We start from the raw sequence: 14,333 nt of genomic DNA, 5'->3' as shown, positions 1-14,333 counted from the left end.
ATGAAGAAAATCAACATGACACATAGAAAAATGATGCACAGTTCAGCCAGGTCAGCATAATCCATATATTTTTAAATGTACCATGGCAGATTTTCAGTGCCAGTGTAAAAAACACCGACTGACTTCAACAAGTAGTAAGTAGAATTTTGATAGAAAATTTTCACTAGAATACTAAATCTGAGTTCAACAGGACTAAGTCCCTCAACTCTGCATACACTCAGTTCATGTGAATTTATCACAGTGTTCTAACCTGAGCTAGAAAAATAAGGACGACAAAGATATTAATCTGGGGAGCCTGCATGGGACCAAACTAGGCCCTCTGAATGTGGATGAAAGCTGTGTGGCTTGATGTGTTTGTGGGTCCCCTGGCAATGGGACCAGGACTTATCCCAGGTACACGAACTGGCTTTTTAGAGCCCATTCCCTAAGGTGCAATGCCTTACTTAGCCTTGATGCAGGAGGGAGGGGCTAGGTCTGGCCCCAACATGGTATAACTTCCTGTGTTGACTACCCAAGGGAGGCCTTACTCTCTATGAGGAGGGGATGGGGATGGGATGGGGGGTAGGTGGAGGAGCAGGAGAAGAGGAGTGAGGAGGAACAAGGATTGGTATGTAAAAGGAAAGAAAATCTTTTTTTAATAAAAATTATATTAAAAAAGTAATTTCAAAATTTTCAGTTTGATAATGACAAGAGATTGTACTGTGTCTAAAGGAAAACAAAACAGAACCAGCAGATGACAGCATCTGCCAGATAAGCATCCTATTATGAGAGCATCATGCCATGTCAGGTAGAGGAAAGGAACCAGAGTTTCATCCAGGTCCTAAACTCAGAGTTACTATGAGAGCTTCCATTGTCACTAGATACATGTAGACAGTTGGTTTGGTACTAGAAATTGTTTTTGTGTAATGGTTTCATGAAATGGAAAACAATTCCTCTGACTAGCTCACAGAGAAGAGAAATACACAGATAGATGTTTGAAAAATGAGACAGTATGAAACCTCATGTGGGAGAATGAGAGCATGTCCCCACAGGAAGTAGAACAAGGTTAATAGAACCAAGTTGCAACTTGGACTATACTCACTTATTCAGAAACAAATGAAATACTGGTATACAGTTTTGGGCAGTCATGTGTATGTGCAAAGCAAGCTGAGAGTAGCGTATGATGGAATTGGGGGTTGCCTGCCATAGAAGATTCAGTGACAGGAGCCAAAGAAAGGGAAATCAAGACCAACTGCAGAATGTAAATTCCAAGGGTGCTATGAAAAGAAAAATGCTTTTCAGACATTACAGCATCACACAGCGGCTGTGACTGCATGCACAAGACTTACACAATGTCAAGCCAACCTAATTTCCAGGATGGATGGAGGAAGAGCACATAAAATCCTACCCATAGCTGAGAAGCTACTGGAAATCAATGGCTGCTGGGGAAGGGTGAATCTATTTTCTTCTTATAAGGCCCCTGAAAGGCTGCATATGCTCCAGTGGATGACCCAACACCCATGCATATTCAAGCAGCAGTAAATGGGCTCAGTGGACTTAAAAAGGAATATATAAGTGAATCCATAAAATTGGGAAGGAAAAGTGGTAGGGAAGTTACAGAAGGAGTTAGAGAAGAGAAGGGGGGATGAGTTTGATCAAAATGCATCACATGCATGTCTGAAATTCTCACACTAAATTTTTAACAAGAATCAAGGTAAGCAAATGAGGGTGACAGAAAAATTATGAGAACTGTTGAGATAGCTCCACAGATAAAATTATTTACCATGCAAGCCTGATAACCAAAGTTTATTCCCTGGACCCCATGATGGAATGAGAAAACCAACTTCCCAAAGTTGTTCCACATGCTCCTTGATTCCCATATATTATACACAGAAACATTTCAAACTGGGTGAAATGATGTTATGATCAGTTTATTTAATATATCAGAGGGTCTTATGCTCTACTAGAGAAAATGAAGAAAAAGACGTGTTACGTACAAAGGTGAACTGAACTGAAGAGGTGAACACTGTGGAGGGAGAGCTATGATCAACAAGAATAAAGTAATGTTACTCAATATGAATATTGAATTCGTGAATATGAATATTGAAATCAATAGCTGTGACAATAGTGAGTATGTCAACAAATGAGTAAAGAAGATGCCTGGGAGTTGGCTAGATGACTTCAATAAGCTTTAGTCCAGAATGACTCATCAATAAACTTCAGAAGAATTCAAAATCTTGATAATAGGAAGTAAGTCTGAAAGAGGCATGAATCATCAGAAAAGATAGTTGTCTTAAGTACAGAAATGTGGGTGATGTAAAAGAGAAAAAAAACATCATTATCGAGAGGACATTTGGAAAGTTTCTTCAAGGAAGCCATGTTTTAATTAGGGAAGGAAGATAAGAGGAACCTTCTGCAAAGGGCTTAAATATAAAGGAGACTTTTTCTGATTACTGGAAAGAGTAAAGATACTTAAAAGAATAAAGAAGAAACCATCAGGAGATGAAGAAGTATGGAAAACCTAGGTCAATGACAGGATGTTGTAAGTTATTTGATAATAAACCCCCATGTAAGATCACATTGAATATCTATTATGACTGACAGACATGCATAGAGGGATTAACGTTGGCCATGTCTATGGTGGCAAGAGCATCTGTAGTATTTTGTGAAGAAGAAACACTGAGATAGTATAAGTAGTTCACCATGCCACCTCTGGGGTTACATCAGTGACATGTTGAGGGCTATGAGGAATATCAAGAGAATATGGAGATATTTTAAGTGTTCCCCATCTGTCTCCTCATTGTGATGGTGAGAAGTTGGTCATTACTTCTAAGAGCTCTTGTGCCTGTATTAGAACTTTAGGAAGCAAGTTCCCCTTTGAAAATGTAAACATCTAAGGGTTGCTAATATGAACCTATAGAGCATTCATATCTTAAAACTAGTTACTTTCATAACAATTATTTTCCAGGAGGCTGGGTGAATTTTAGATTCCCAACATCTATGAAAATTCTGGACATGACAATGCTCGTTTGGAATATAAGCAATGGTGACGAGGGTGAAGTAGAGACAGATGGTTCCCTGGAGTTGACCAGGCCATTCAGAAAAACTAAATCAGTGAGCTTCAATGAATTCATTGGGAAATTTTGTCTAAAAAAATTTTTTTTGGTGAATGACAAAGACTTCCCTGACATATCCTACACATGCATATATATACACACAAAAAAATAAGGACACATTCATAAATACACATACTCACACTAAGATAAGCAATAAAGAAAATCTTTTCCACTGACCTCTTTCCTTCTGCCACTTGTCATTGCATGTACAGTATGAACTCACTGAAATAAAGGAAATAGGAAGCTCAGACCTTGGAAATATGTTTTAGAATCAATAAAAGGAAGAAGAGAAAATACCCTAAGCAATATGTTGGGGCCAAAGTAAAATAAATGAACCAAGAACTTAATAGAAATGAGAAATGAGAGGAATAAGCAACGCTAAGTCAGCAGCACCTAAGATGAGTATCTCAGTTTCTTCTAGAAAACAAGCAGAAAAGTTAAAAATAGGCGAAAGTATTTTGGAACTCCTGAGTTACATACTTTAAATAGCGCTCCCTGTTCATACGGGGACACTGAAAAGACTACTGTTAGCAATGGCCAGTGGTGGCTCGATTCTGAATGTTTGAGACTCAGTGACAACATTAGAAAACTGCAACAAGCAGAGGCCTCAGAAATGCTGCTTGATGACCGCTCCATACATAACCGTAAAAGCCACACACACACACACATCTAACCCATCTCTTCTCCCATGCAAATCCTTATAGTCAAGTGTGTATAAAATTCGAGTTTTAGCATGAAGACAGAAGGCCCAGGCTGTCATGAAGTGGGTCTCCTAGATGTGTTGATTTAATCAACTATACATTTAATGTACACTAAAGTTTGAATGATCAAATGTGGTCTTTAAGATCAACTGAGAGCGTGGAGGCAAATGTCCTCATTTTTCCTTCTACAAAGGCATTATTTGGGTAACTACATTGACTTGATTTACTGTATGCTACAGATAAATCCAACCAGAAAGTGTCAAGTGCTCATTAATCACATATGGAGAGCAAGCCCAAGATTGGACTCGTGAAAAGATGGTGATTATTCCACACCTTTAACTTTGCCAGCCCTTCCTGGAATGCCTGCTGCACTCTCCCAGGCTAAGCACTCAAGTCTGTGTCTGATTTTTATTTCCTCTGTAAATATTTACTTAGTTCTGGTCATTTCTGAAAAGTTCCCTTTGCAACATCATTCATCATTGTGCAGTGCCATTAACATTTCCATTTCTCTACTCTGTAGTTCATCCTTCCACTAAAACATATCAACACGGTGGAAGTTTATTGTGGTTTCATTTGTTTTCATATATGTATGTTAAATATGTCACAATGAATGACCAATTGTTTACTTCAGGCTTGTGAATACATATTTCCCAAAGACAAGTCAATTCACCAGTAATGCAAATATCCTGAACAGCTGTTATTCTAAAAGTATGATATTGTTGCATTATCAATAGCCATTAAAGGAAAACAGATATGACTACTATGATTGATGCACTGTATTTTTAGGACCTTTGTGCTAAACATATTTTTAATTTGGGAAAATATCTATTAGACAAGGATTATTTTTTCAGGCATCAAGTAGCTAAATAACTGGTTCCTTAAGGTTGTTTCTTCAAAAATTAAGTGCTTTTACTGAACATTTTAAACTTTTTTCTCAAAATGTGTTCACATTCATCCTGTAAAAAAAAAAAATCTTCTAAGGTTTGCTTTGTGTGCTGGCAAATTACTATCATGAAACAGACTGGGTCATGAATTACCTTCCTTTCATAAGGAGTTAGGGGAGTTCTGTGTATATTTTAAAATTATTCCCTAGAACTTTCCTTGGCCTCCAAACAATAATGCAATTCTATTTTGATTCACCATTATTCAACCTAGGTCTTATATAACATAAAACATCAAAAAAATTAATGGTTTCTAACTCACTTGTAAAATTCAGTTTTGTGTTCATCTACAAGGTAAGCATTTTTCCCTTAAATAACAAAAGAATAACAGCATGACACATTTTACTAATAAAACAAATGAATTTAAGTTTCTCACTCTCTTCATTTACCTCATCAATGTAGTCTGATTATGGTTTTCCCACCTCCCAATCTCTCCCAGTTCCTCCCTACATCTCTAACCACCCAAATCCAGATTTTTTCTTTCTTTCTCCCATTAGAGTGCAAATGAACATGTAAAAATTAATAATAATAAAATAAGATAAAATAAAAACAAACAAATCAGGACAAAACAAATAAACAGGAAAAATAAGGAACCAAAGAAAAAGCACAAGAAACACAGACAGATGCTGACGTTCATATTCACACACACCAGAAATCCCATAACAAAATAGAAAATCATAATATATAAGCAAAAGATCTGTATGGTTAAAAAAAATTTTAAACTTCCAAAAATAACATTGAGTTTGTTTTGTGTTGATCACCTATTGCTGAGTGTGCGGCTTTGTAATTTTTTTAGTTTTTGATACACTTAAAATAATAAAGTGCTGTGCAGACATTAAGATTTGAGTACATTAAGATTTTGTTGAAGTTGTAATGCTTCTTCCAAGCTCTTCACAGAAACAGATTATAGAAGGTAGGGGAACAGTCAGGATTAATCTGGAGCATGTAAGAACAAACAGAGCATACATTGGTATTGTCAAAACCAAACCAAGGAATCAGTAGTAGATGGTTTGTTGCCCAGACCATCAATAAAATATCACAAATTCAGTTTCATAAACATCAGATACACATTCTTTACCAGTTCTGGATGCCAGGTGTATGAAACCAAGGTGTTAGCAAAGCCATGGTCCTTCTGAAGGCTAATGGAGAATCTTCCCTTGCATAACATATATCTCTGTCTCCGTTTTACACAGCCTTCCCTGACCTCTCTGTCTTTTAATCCAAACTGGCAGTGCTTCCTTTATTCGCTATCCTCAAAAACTTTACATGCTTGGTCAAGGTATCTGCAAACAACAGACAAGGGTTCCTCCACAGAGCTCTCATAGATAACCCATCTCCCTCCCTGATGTCTGCTGTATAAGTCACTCATCTACCTCGTTCTGAAACACTGTTTCCTACCACCTGTTGGGCTCATGTATATCCCAACAATGAATTTCCTAACTTCAGCACCTTTTGCAAACTGCTTATGCTGAGAATCAAACAAATTAGTAGACACATGTTTATTCCTCCTTACGTTTATCTCTTTCATATTTTACTGTAAGCAACAAGGAGAAATCTTAGGAGTATAGTCTCTGCCTCCTGAAATTTCACATCAGTGCATCAGCATCTTCTTCCTGCAAGGGTACCAGTCATTGGATTCAAGGCCCACTTTAAATATAGAATTATCACATTTCATAATTTCCATCTGTGAAAACCGTCTTTTCCAAATAAGGTTAAGTTTCCAGGGCTGAGGTTAAAAGTAGGGTTTATCTTTCAGTGGGCATTATTAAGTCTATTATAGATGGAAAGTTGAGATTTTCACCATTATGCACCAGGCTTTCTGACTTATTATGAGAAACTTGCAATAGCCACTGTGCCATCAGCTTCCTGCAATAACGACATTTGCTGTAGAAGCTCCTGCTCCAAAACTCTGAGGATACAGAATGTCAAGTGGAACATTCAGGAAGCCACACTTAACTACAAAAGTTTACCTGATTTTATTCACAAAGAATTTTAACCCTGCAAATGTGTGAAACCAGATCCTAGATCAGTATGAGGATGAAGTGGTGAGGGGAACAGGGGTAGGGTCTGCAACCCATTCACATCCAGCAAGAAAGCTGCACACTATAAGTGCTGGTAGTGTCTACCCACGTCCTTTAATCCCCGGGCCTCAGGAGAGTAAAATTCATTTGCATTTTGATTATGAACCCAAGCAAAAAAAAATCAGTATTATTGAAGAGGATAACCAAATGAGAAGTCACAGAACCCTGGAAAATTTCCCTGCATCCATTCATTTGGCTTCAAAATGGCTTTCAGTAAAGGCAACATTGCTATTATTCTAAGAAAATTCTAATGATGATCTTGGAGTTACATAACAGTTTGATTTTCCAGTTAAAAGGGGAGGAGTTCGTATTTGATCAACTAAAAATAATAGCATTTGCTTAAAAATATCATAAATCGTTTTAGTTCCTGACATAATTTGAAAAGGCTGCATATTTTTCTATTTTGTGAAGTTAATTGAAATAACTATACCAATCACCTGGGGATAAATTGACAAACTATATATGCTGGCAACACCTTCCCATCTTAAAGATATATAAACATGAGCAGAGTAGGCATCAGGCAGATTCTTGTGTTTTTAGGAAGGAAGTAGCAATTTTATTCAGCATGAGATTGTGGTGGTTTGAAAGAAAATGGTCCTCCAAGGGAGTGGCATTATTAGGAGGTATGACCTTGTTGGAGGAAGTGTGTTACTGTGGGGATAGGCTTTGAGGTCTCTTTTACTCAAGCTTCCCTCAATGTGACAGTCAGTTCACTTCCTGTTGCCTCTGAGTCAAGATGTAGGACTCTCAGCTCCAGCTCCACATCTGCCTGCATGCCGCCATGCTCCGCATCCTGATCATAATGGACTAAACCTCTGAAACTGAAAGTGAGCCACCTCAATTAAAGTTTTTATTTATACGAGTTGCCGTGGTCATGTCTCTTCACAGCAATAAAAATCCTAAGTCAAACAAGATCATCAATTACTTCTCTTTAAACTTGAGGAACTTTTTTTCTGAATTTACAGAAATGGTGCAGGCTTACTAGAGGAAAACAGTGCTAATGATATGGAGATTCAAACTTTGCAGTTCACTCCTGTTCTCATCATTCAGAATCACCACCAGCAGTTACCATCTTTGTCACCCCAATGGCAATATGCAAATACCAGCCTTGACTTATTTCTTTGGGGGACAGCACAGTTGGTTATTGTTTACATAAATATCCTCTTCTGAAACCTGTTAAAAAGGGCACTTAGTTGGAAAATCCACACAATAAAAGAAAAAGCAGCTGGAGTGTAAACTGTAAAGTCAGCACATGATTCCCCCACTTTTCAAATTTTCCCTGAGTCCAGTCAGTTTCATTCTCTGTCCATAGTTGCTCACCTTGGAAGCCCAGAGATGGTCATGATTTAACCCTACTCTGTGGCTGCATCCTCCATGCTTCTATGGTAACCACATAACCATGCATAATTCTCAGGGCACCTCTCCAAATCTGTTATCTCACCCATGAGACTACTTTCACCATCTAAGTGGCATGAAACCTCCTGGTTAACCTTCTTCCAATCCTAGGCAGAGAACCAGGAGCTGGACAAGGCCTGATGGCAGATCATACATGTGCAGCAAGCCTTACTAAGTAATATTGTGATCACAAGTGTTCAATCAAATGTAATTTCTCATATTTATATTCACATTCAGCCTCTTTTCTCTCCATCTCATAAGGACATAATGGGAAATATGTGCCCCTGCTTTCCACACTATTTTATTCATTCCTAAAAGGGAGTGACTGTAGATGGGCAAGACTGTTCACTAGCAGAACCAAAGTTATGTTGCCTCTACCAGAGCAGAAATTCTGGCACCTTGGGAAGGAAGTGAGCACAAAGAGGAAGAAAGTTGTGTCATCCCTGAGCCCATTAGAGAGCCAGTTTTCTTTTCATCCAGCAGCTAGATCCCCTAATGGCTAATGCTTCTCTCAATCACTGAACAGAAGTAGAAAGGAAACGCATGCTCCAGTGGCAAGAGATTGCAGCAGGCATTTCTACAGTGTACAGACATTGCCTTCATCTCCAACATGCCACAGGCTTGGCTTTTCTTATCAGAGAATACCCAGCAAGTTTAAACAGTTGATGAAGGTTATGATCTGTAAACCTCATAAGTGGAACGCATTGTGCTGTACTTCACTTATGCAGGGGACTGAGCTGTCAATACTTAGAAAAATATGGAAAAAAATGAAGCAAAATTGGGATTGGTTTTTAAAGGTCATGGAAGTGGAGGGCACACATATTGGTTCCTACCTATCCAAGAATAGTATAGTATTTTTATAAAAATAAATTAAATATCAGTTATACTACTGGCTATTTAGGGAGTTGTAGTGGCTAATTGTATGAGTCAATTTAAGTGGTTTGAGGATGATATATGAATAAGTAGACCTAGAATAAAGCAGATTTTCCTTCATGATGTGGATGGACTACACCAATTAGTTGAAGGTTTTACTATAACAGAAAGTCTCAGCAAACCATCTTTCGGTTTCATCTAAGCATTGGCCCACGGGGATCTACAGCCTTCTCACTCACCATGATATATCCTGCTCTTTCCCAGTCTATTTGTATGTGCAAACCCCTTGTGAAAAAATTTTTGATACATATGTGTAAATTGGCTCTATTTCACCTGAGAACTCTAATAGAGCTTGTATATATGTACACACACCACACATTTCTGATTAAGTTTAATAAAATGCATATAATGTGTTCATGTACACATCCTAAACAACTTTTCTGCTGTCACAACTGCATGTGCCACATTGTTGAACATCACTAGCAACATGGACATTTCCCCAAGTGCAGCTGTATAGCCACTCTGCCTGTGGGCCCCTTAAAAGCCTACAAGGAATGCTCTTGAGAAACAATGCTTCCTTCCAGAGCAGCCTCTGTCAGAGCTGCTTCTACAGTCCTGCTCTTGTCTGGCTGCTTATTGTCTACCTTTAGAAATGTCACAATTAGGGTCCACACTACATCAGATGTAAGCATAAACATAATCCAGATACTTGGATTTTTCGTATAGGTTTGGATTTTTAAACTTGTAGACTTTCAATATTGATACATTCTAGAGTTTTTAAATTCTTAGATCAGTTCTATGACACTTCCTGTCATCAAATCAGTGTGACTGTTATCTGTCCTGATACTCTCTGACATTGAATACCCTTCCTCAGGATAGTTCTAAATTACAGGTTATCCTTAAGAAGCAGTCACTTTCCAGGCAGGGAAAGGAGAACCAATGTTTGCTGGCAACAGCCACTGGACGATGTTCTCTAGTGTTTATATTAGTCAGCCTGGTCTCATAAAAAGAGGAGGTGGCTAAGACAGCATGAATCCATTTTATCACATTTTTGGAGAGTACTAGCTGAAGATCAAGGTGCCATTAGCTTTGAATTCTTCTGGGGCGTACTTCTTTGTCTAATAGATGACCATGGTGCTGCAGGGCATGAACCTGAGTGGAGTTGCTGACTATGAAGCATGTTCACTATGCACCCCTTACCAATTTGTAACTTCTACCACTTAAACAAGTCAGGTGAGGTTGACCTCCCACAGAAAACGTTAAGGGAAGCCACTTTATCACTCAGATAGGCATCGAAAGATGAGAGATGCCTAGAATGTATGGCAAGCTCATTTCTCAAAGCTCAGGAAAGCTGACTGTGGCAATAGAATCCTAGTCAGCACATGTTCTTCCCATTATAGCCAAGGGGCAGCAGCACTGTGTAGTGGGTAGCCATTCCAGCTTTGATCTGGAAGTTCCAACCCCCATTGAGACTTCGGCAACTGTCACGCCTACAAGGCGGGGCGAAAGGAGGCGCCTGGGGACCTGAGATCTGGATCGGCGGGCTCTCTCTAAGGTCTCATTGCTATCCCTTAAAGCAGATTCCAGAGATAGAATCTTTTTCTGTAAGCCTTCATTGCTCTCGCTTAAAGCCTGTATCAGTCCCAATAATGACTCATCTTTGTTCTTGTTATTAAACCAGTGTTTGAACACTGTGTGGATTATTACAATGAATGCCAAAATGGTACAGGCCAGATATGCCTTAGGAAGGTCGTATATTTCCAGTAAGATGTCATTCATCATACAAGCAAAAAGGTTTTCGAATTCTTGTGAGGTAATGTTGTCAGCCATATTACAAGAATTACTCAAAATTTGTTAGTCAATTTTAAGGTGTAAAATTATCAGGTGCCTTTGCTTATCTTTCGTGGTTTTGGGGGGTGTAGTAGTACTTTTCAGCCAGCAGGTGGCGTTGGTACAGCTCCAAAGCAGGGCCTGCTGGTGATCTTGGCTGACTGCAGCTCGCTGGAGTCAAGATGGCGGGAGCCGAAGCTGGCGCCGGCACTCGGGAACCCGGGGAGTGCCTCTTTCGCTGGTCTCGGGGCTAAGCTAGGGAACTGAGACCGGACTAGCTGCTCCCTCTTTAGGGAATGGAACCCTGTAGGCGTTCCCTGGTTATATGGAACTTTGCAGGCGGGTTTAGGTACCCGCTAGCCGGGGAAGAGGCTGAGGGCGGGAGCCACCCAGGCCTTTGGAATTTGCCCCACGTGAGCGCCAGATATTGGTGAAATTATTAAGGCCACTCCACGTAGATAAAAGGAGATTTATTTAATGGCATAACTTACAAATTAAGGGATAGGTAGGTCACGGAGTCTGGGGAAGGTGTATCGCAGTCCAGCGGTGTTCTCTGGAGCTCTGCTTGGTACACCTCTCTAGTCCAGGGTCCCGCAACAGAGAGAGAGAGAGAGAGCCCGCCGATCCAGATCTCAGGTCCCCAGGCGCCTCCTTTCGCCCCGCCTTGTAGGCGTGACAGTTGCCGAAGTCTCAATGGGGGTTGGAACTTCCAGATCAAAGCTGGAATGGCTACCCACTACAGCACTGCCTTATCTGGACTTTTATATACCTGATATTATATGAATGTTTCAGAGACACTGAAGGCCATCCTTTCCAGGATGGATGCAAATGAACCCAAGTTAGTCCAGATAGCACCTCCTCATCAAAAGATGAGGCACTCCAGGCACTCTCCAGTTAATACTGAGAGATATGACCAAGAAAGGCAAGAGCAAGCTGAGTCAGCCAGACCCGCCCTATATTGGCTCTAGGCACATACACCATCCACTTATACAGCACTTCCAGAGTGTTTCTGTAGCATGCCTTACAGCACAGTTTTAGTCCTCCTAGCACTAGGTGGGGGTTTTGTCTTTTTCACTCTCCATTTGTGGTGATTTGAATGAAACTGGCCCCCACAGGCCGATAGAGGATGGCACTATTAGGAAGTATGGCAGAGGAAGTGTGTCACAAAGGGTGGGCTTTGAGGTTGCAGAAACTCAAGCCAGGCCCAGTGGTTCTCTATCTTCCTCCTGCCTGTAGCTCTGGATGTAGAAGTCTTAGCTACCTCTCCAGCACCATGTCTGCCTGAATGCCACCATGCTTCCCACTATGATGATAATGGACTAAACCACTGAACTGTAAGCCAGCCCCAATTAAACATTTTCCTTTATAAGAGTTGCTATGGTCATGGTGACTCTTCACAGCAATAGAACCCTAATTAGGACAGCATTATTCTTAAACTACCACTTTCTTGTTTTCATACAATTCAGCAAACTCATATTTCTTATGCCTAGAGATTGGCATTAGAGTGGGCTCCAACTATCATGCCAAGTGGAGACATTTTTAACCAGCTGTGAAATATTTTATCAATAAGACATTTCCTTTAATGCAGCAGTTCTCAATTTGTGAGTCACAACACTCTTGGGGGTCAAATGACCCTTTCACAGGGGTCACATAAGACCTTTAGAAAACAGATAGTTATATTATGATTTATAATAGTAGCAAAATTACAGTTATGAAGCAGCAATGAAAATAATTTTATGGTTGGAGGTCACCACAACATGAGGAACTGTGTTAAAGGGTCACAGTATTAGGAAGGTTGAAAACCACTTCCTTAAAATATGTTAATATGATAAGTGTGAATCATTCAGTAGCTACAGAGAAAAAAGTTTAAAACCAATAACTCAACTCTACTTATTATGATGCAAATTAGTATGATTTTATTCAGTGACAATCCACAATGTTTTACTTGATCATTAATGAGATTTCTCACCCTCTTTTCTACATCTTCCAAGAGATTGTTTGAACTTTCTTTTATTAAAGACTTCTATCCTTTAATTTAATTTTCTATTTCATTCCCAAGGGGCTACTGTATTTCTCACTAATATATGTGTTACTGAATATATTATTTTTGCCTGCAACTTTTTAATTATTATAATTACTTATCAGTAGCACTTTTGCATTCTTGCCTGTTTAAGTGGGCACTTTAATTATCAATGCACAGGAGTTGTAATTTTCATGCAAAACAACCTGGTGATATAGGCTAGCTCACTTAAACTACTGAAGTATAGTATAACAGGTATGAGTCAGTCTGCTAGGCATGCATGCTATCCAGTTGAATTTCATAGCAGCCTTCAGAGATAAACAGTATAGTGGTCTCAGAGAAGAATTTTATGTGTCATGCTTTCATTAGTTTTTTTAAATCAGTTTTTCCTTCACTAACCCTATGACAGAACCAAAATTTTGAATTCTAATTATCCTAGGAGTGGGTAATTAATTAACCCAAAAGAACTATCAAGAAGTATAGACTTTAGTCATGATGTCATTAGCACAGTCAGGACTCCTCCCCTTCCAAGAAGCTTTGGCTGCTCATTTCTTCCCCATCTGTCTGGTCTAGCATATGACCCCATTCCCTGCTCCTATCTCAGCTTCCCCATCTGCCTGGTCCAGCACATAACTCAGTTCCCTGCTCCTAGCTCAGACTCATCATCATGTTTATACACTGGAACACTGGGCTCCACTGTTAGACTCCCTTACCCTGTTACAGTCATGTGATCACTACCTGTTCATAGCCACCAAGGAAATAGAATGTCTTAGTTTTGTTACTATCATGGATATCCAAATTAACCACAAGCAAATTTTATAGACAGTCACTCATCTGCTTAATTTGTAGATGGCTCCAGCAGGTATCCAATCATAAGGATTATATGATACAACTACTTAAAAATTTGTTAAAGTTTCTATCTAATGGAAAAATAAGAACTTTGAAAACCCCAAGAAATTCATTAAGCATGTAAATTCTTGATTTCATCTTCAAGACTATCCCAGCCCTAAATAAATGTGATCCAATTTAATGGTAAATGGTACATTTTTATCTCTGAAGAGCACACAGAGAGAGAGAGACAGAGACAGACAGAGAGACAGAAATACACATGCACAGAGACAAGGACACAGAAACACACACAGAGATGCATAAATTAAGAGTCAAACTCTAACCACCCACACAGCTCTATGGTGGACATGCACTGTACATCACCTTCAGCTAAATAAACTCAGAGTTGCCCCTAAAAGGAAGGTTTATAGATGTTTATAGATACAGTTTCTTGAGGTGAGTAGAGGCCATACTTTTACAACAGAAGAAAAAAATCTTAAACAAGGAGAAACTGTAGGTCTAGTTCTATGTTTGATAAAATTGTCCACAGCTTTCAGGCCACGAGTTCA

The 14,333-nt window shown here is 39.3% G+C and overlaps 1 long non-coding RNA gene across 1 annotated transcript in view; it reads right to left on the bottom strand.

Moving 5' to 3' along the window:
- LOC128110453 (uncharacterized) overlaps positions 1 to 11,651 on the bottom strand; it is a 29,702-nt gene extending 18,051 nt beyond the window's left edge. Inside the window, exon 1 of the long non-coding RNA XR_008218207.1 lies at positions 11,408 to 11,651. This is a non-coding gene — a long non-coding RNA (uncharacterized LOC128110453). The remainder of the gene's footprint in view (positions 1 to 11,407) is intronic.
- Between the last annotated feature and the right edge of the window lie 2,682 nt (positions 11,652 to 14,333).

Source organism: Peromyscus californicus, unplaced genomic scaffold, assembly GCF_007827085.1.
Source record: "Peromyscus californicus insignis strain IS unplaced genomic scaffold, ASM782708v3 Scaffold_15__1_contigs__length_86483966, whole genome shotgun sequence".
In the NCBI taxonomy this organism is placed as follows: domain Eukaryota; kingdom Metazoa; phylum Chordata; class Mammalia; order Rodentia; family Cricetidae; genus Peromyscus; species Peromyscus californicus.
This window is presented reverse-complemented; position numbering and strand designations above follow the sequence as displayed.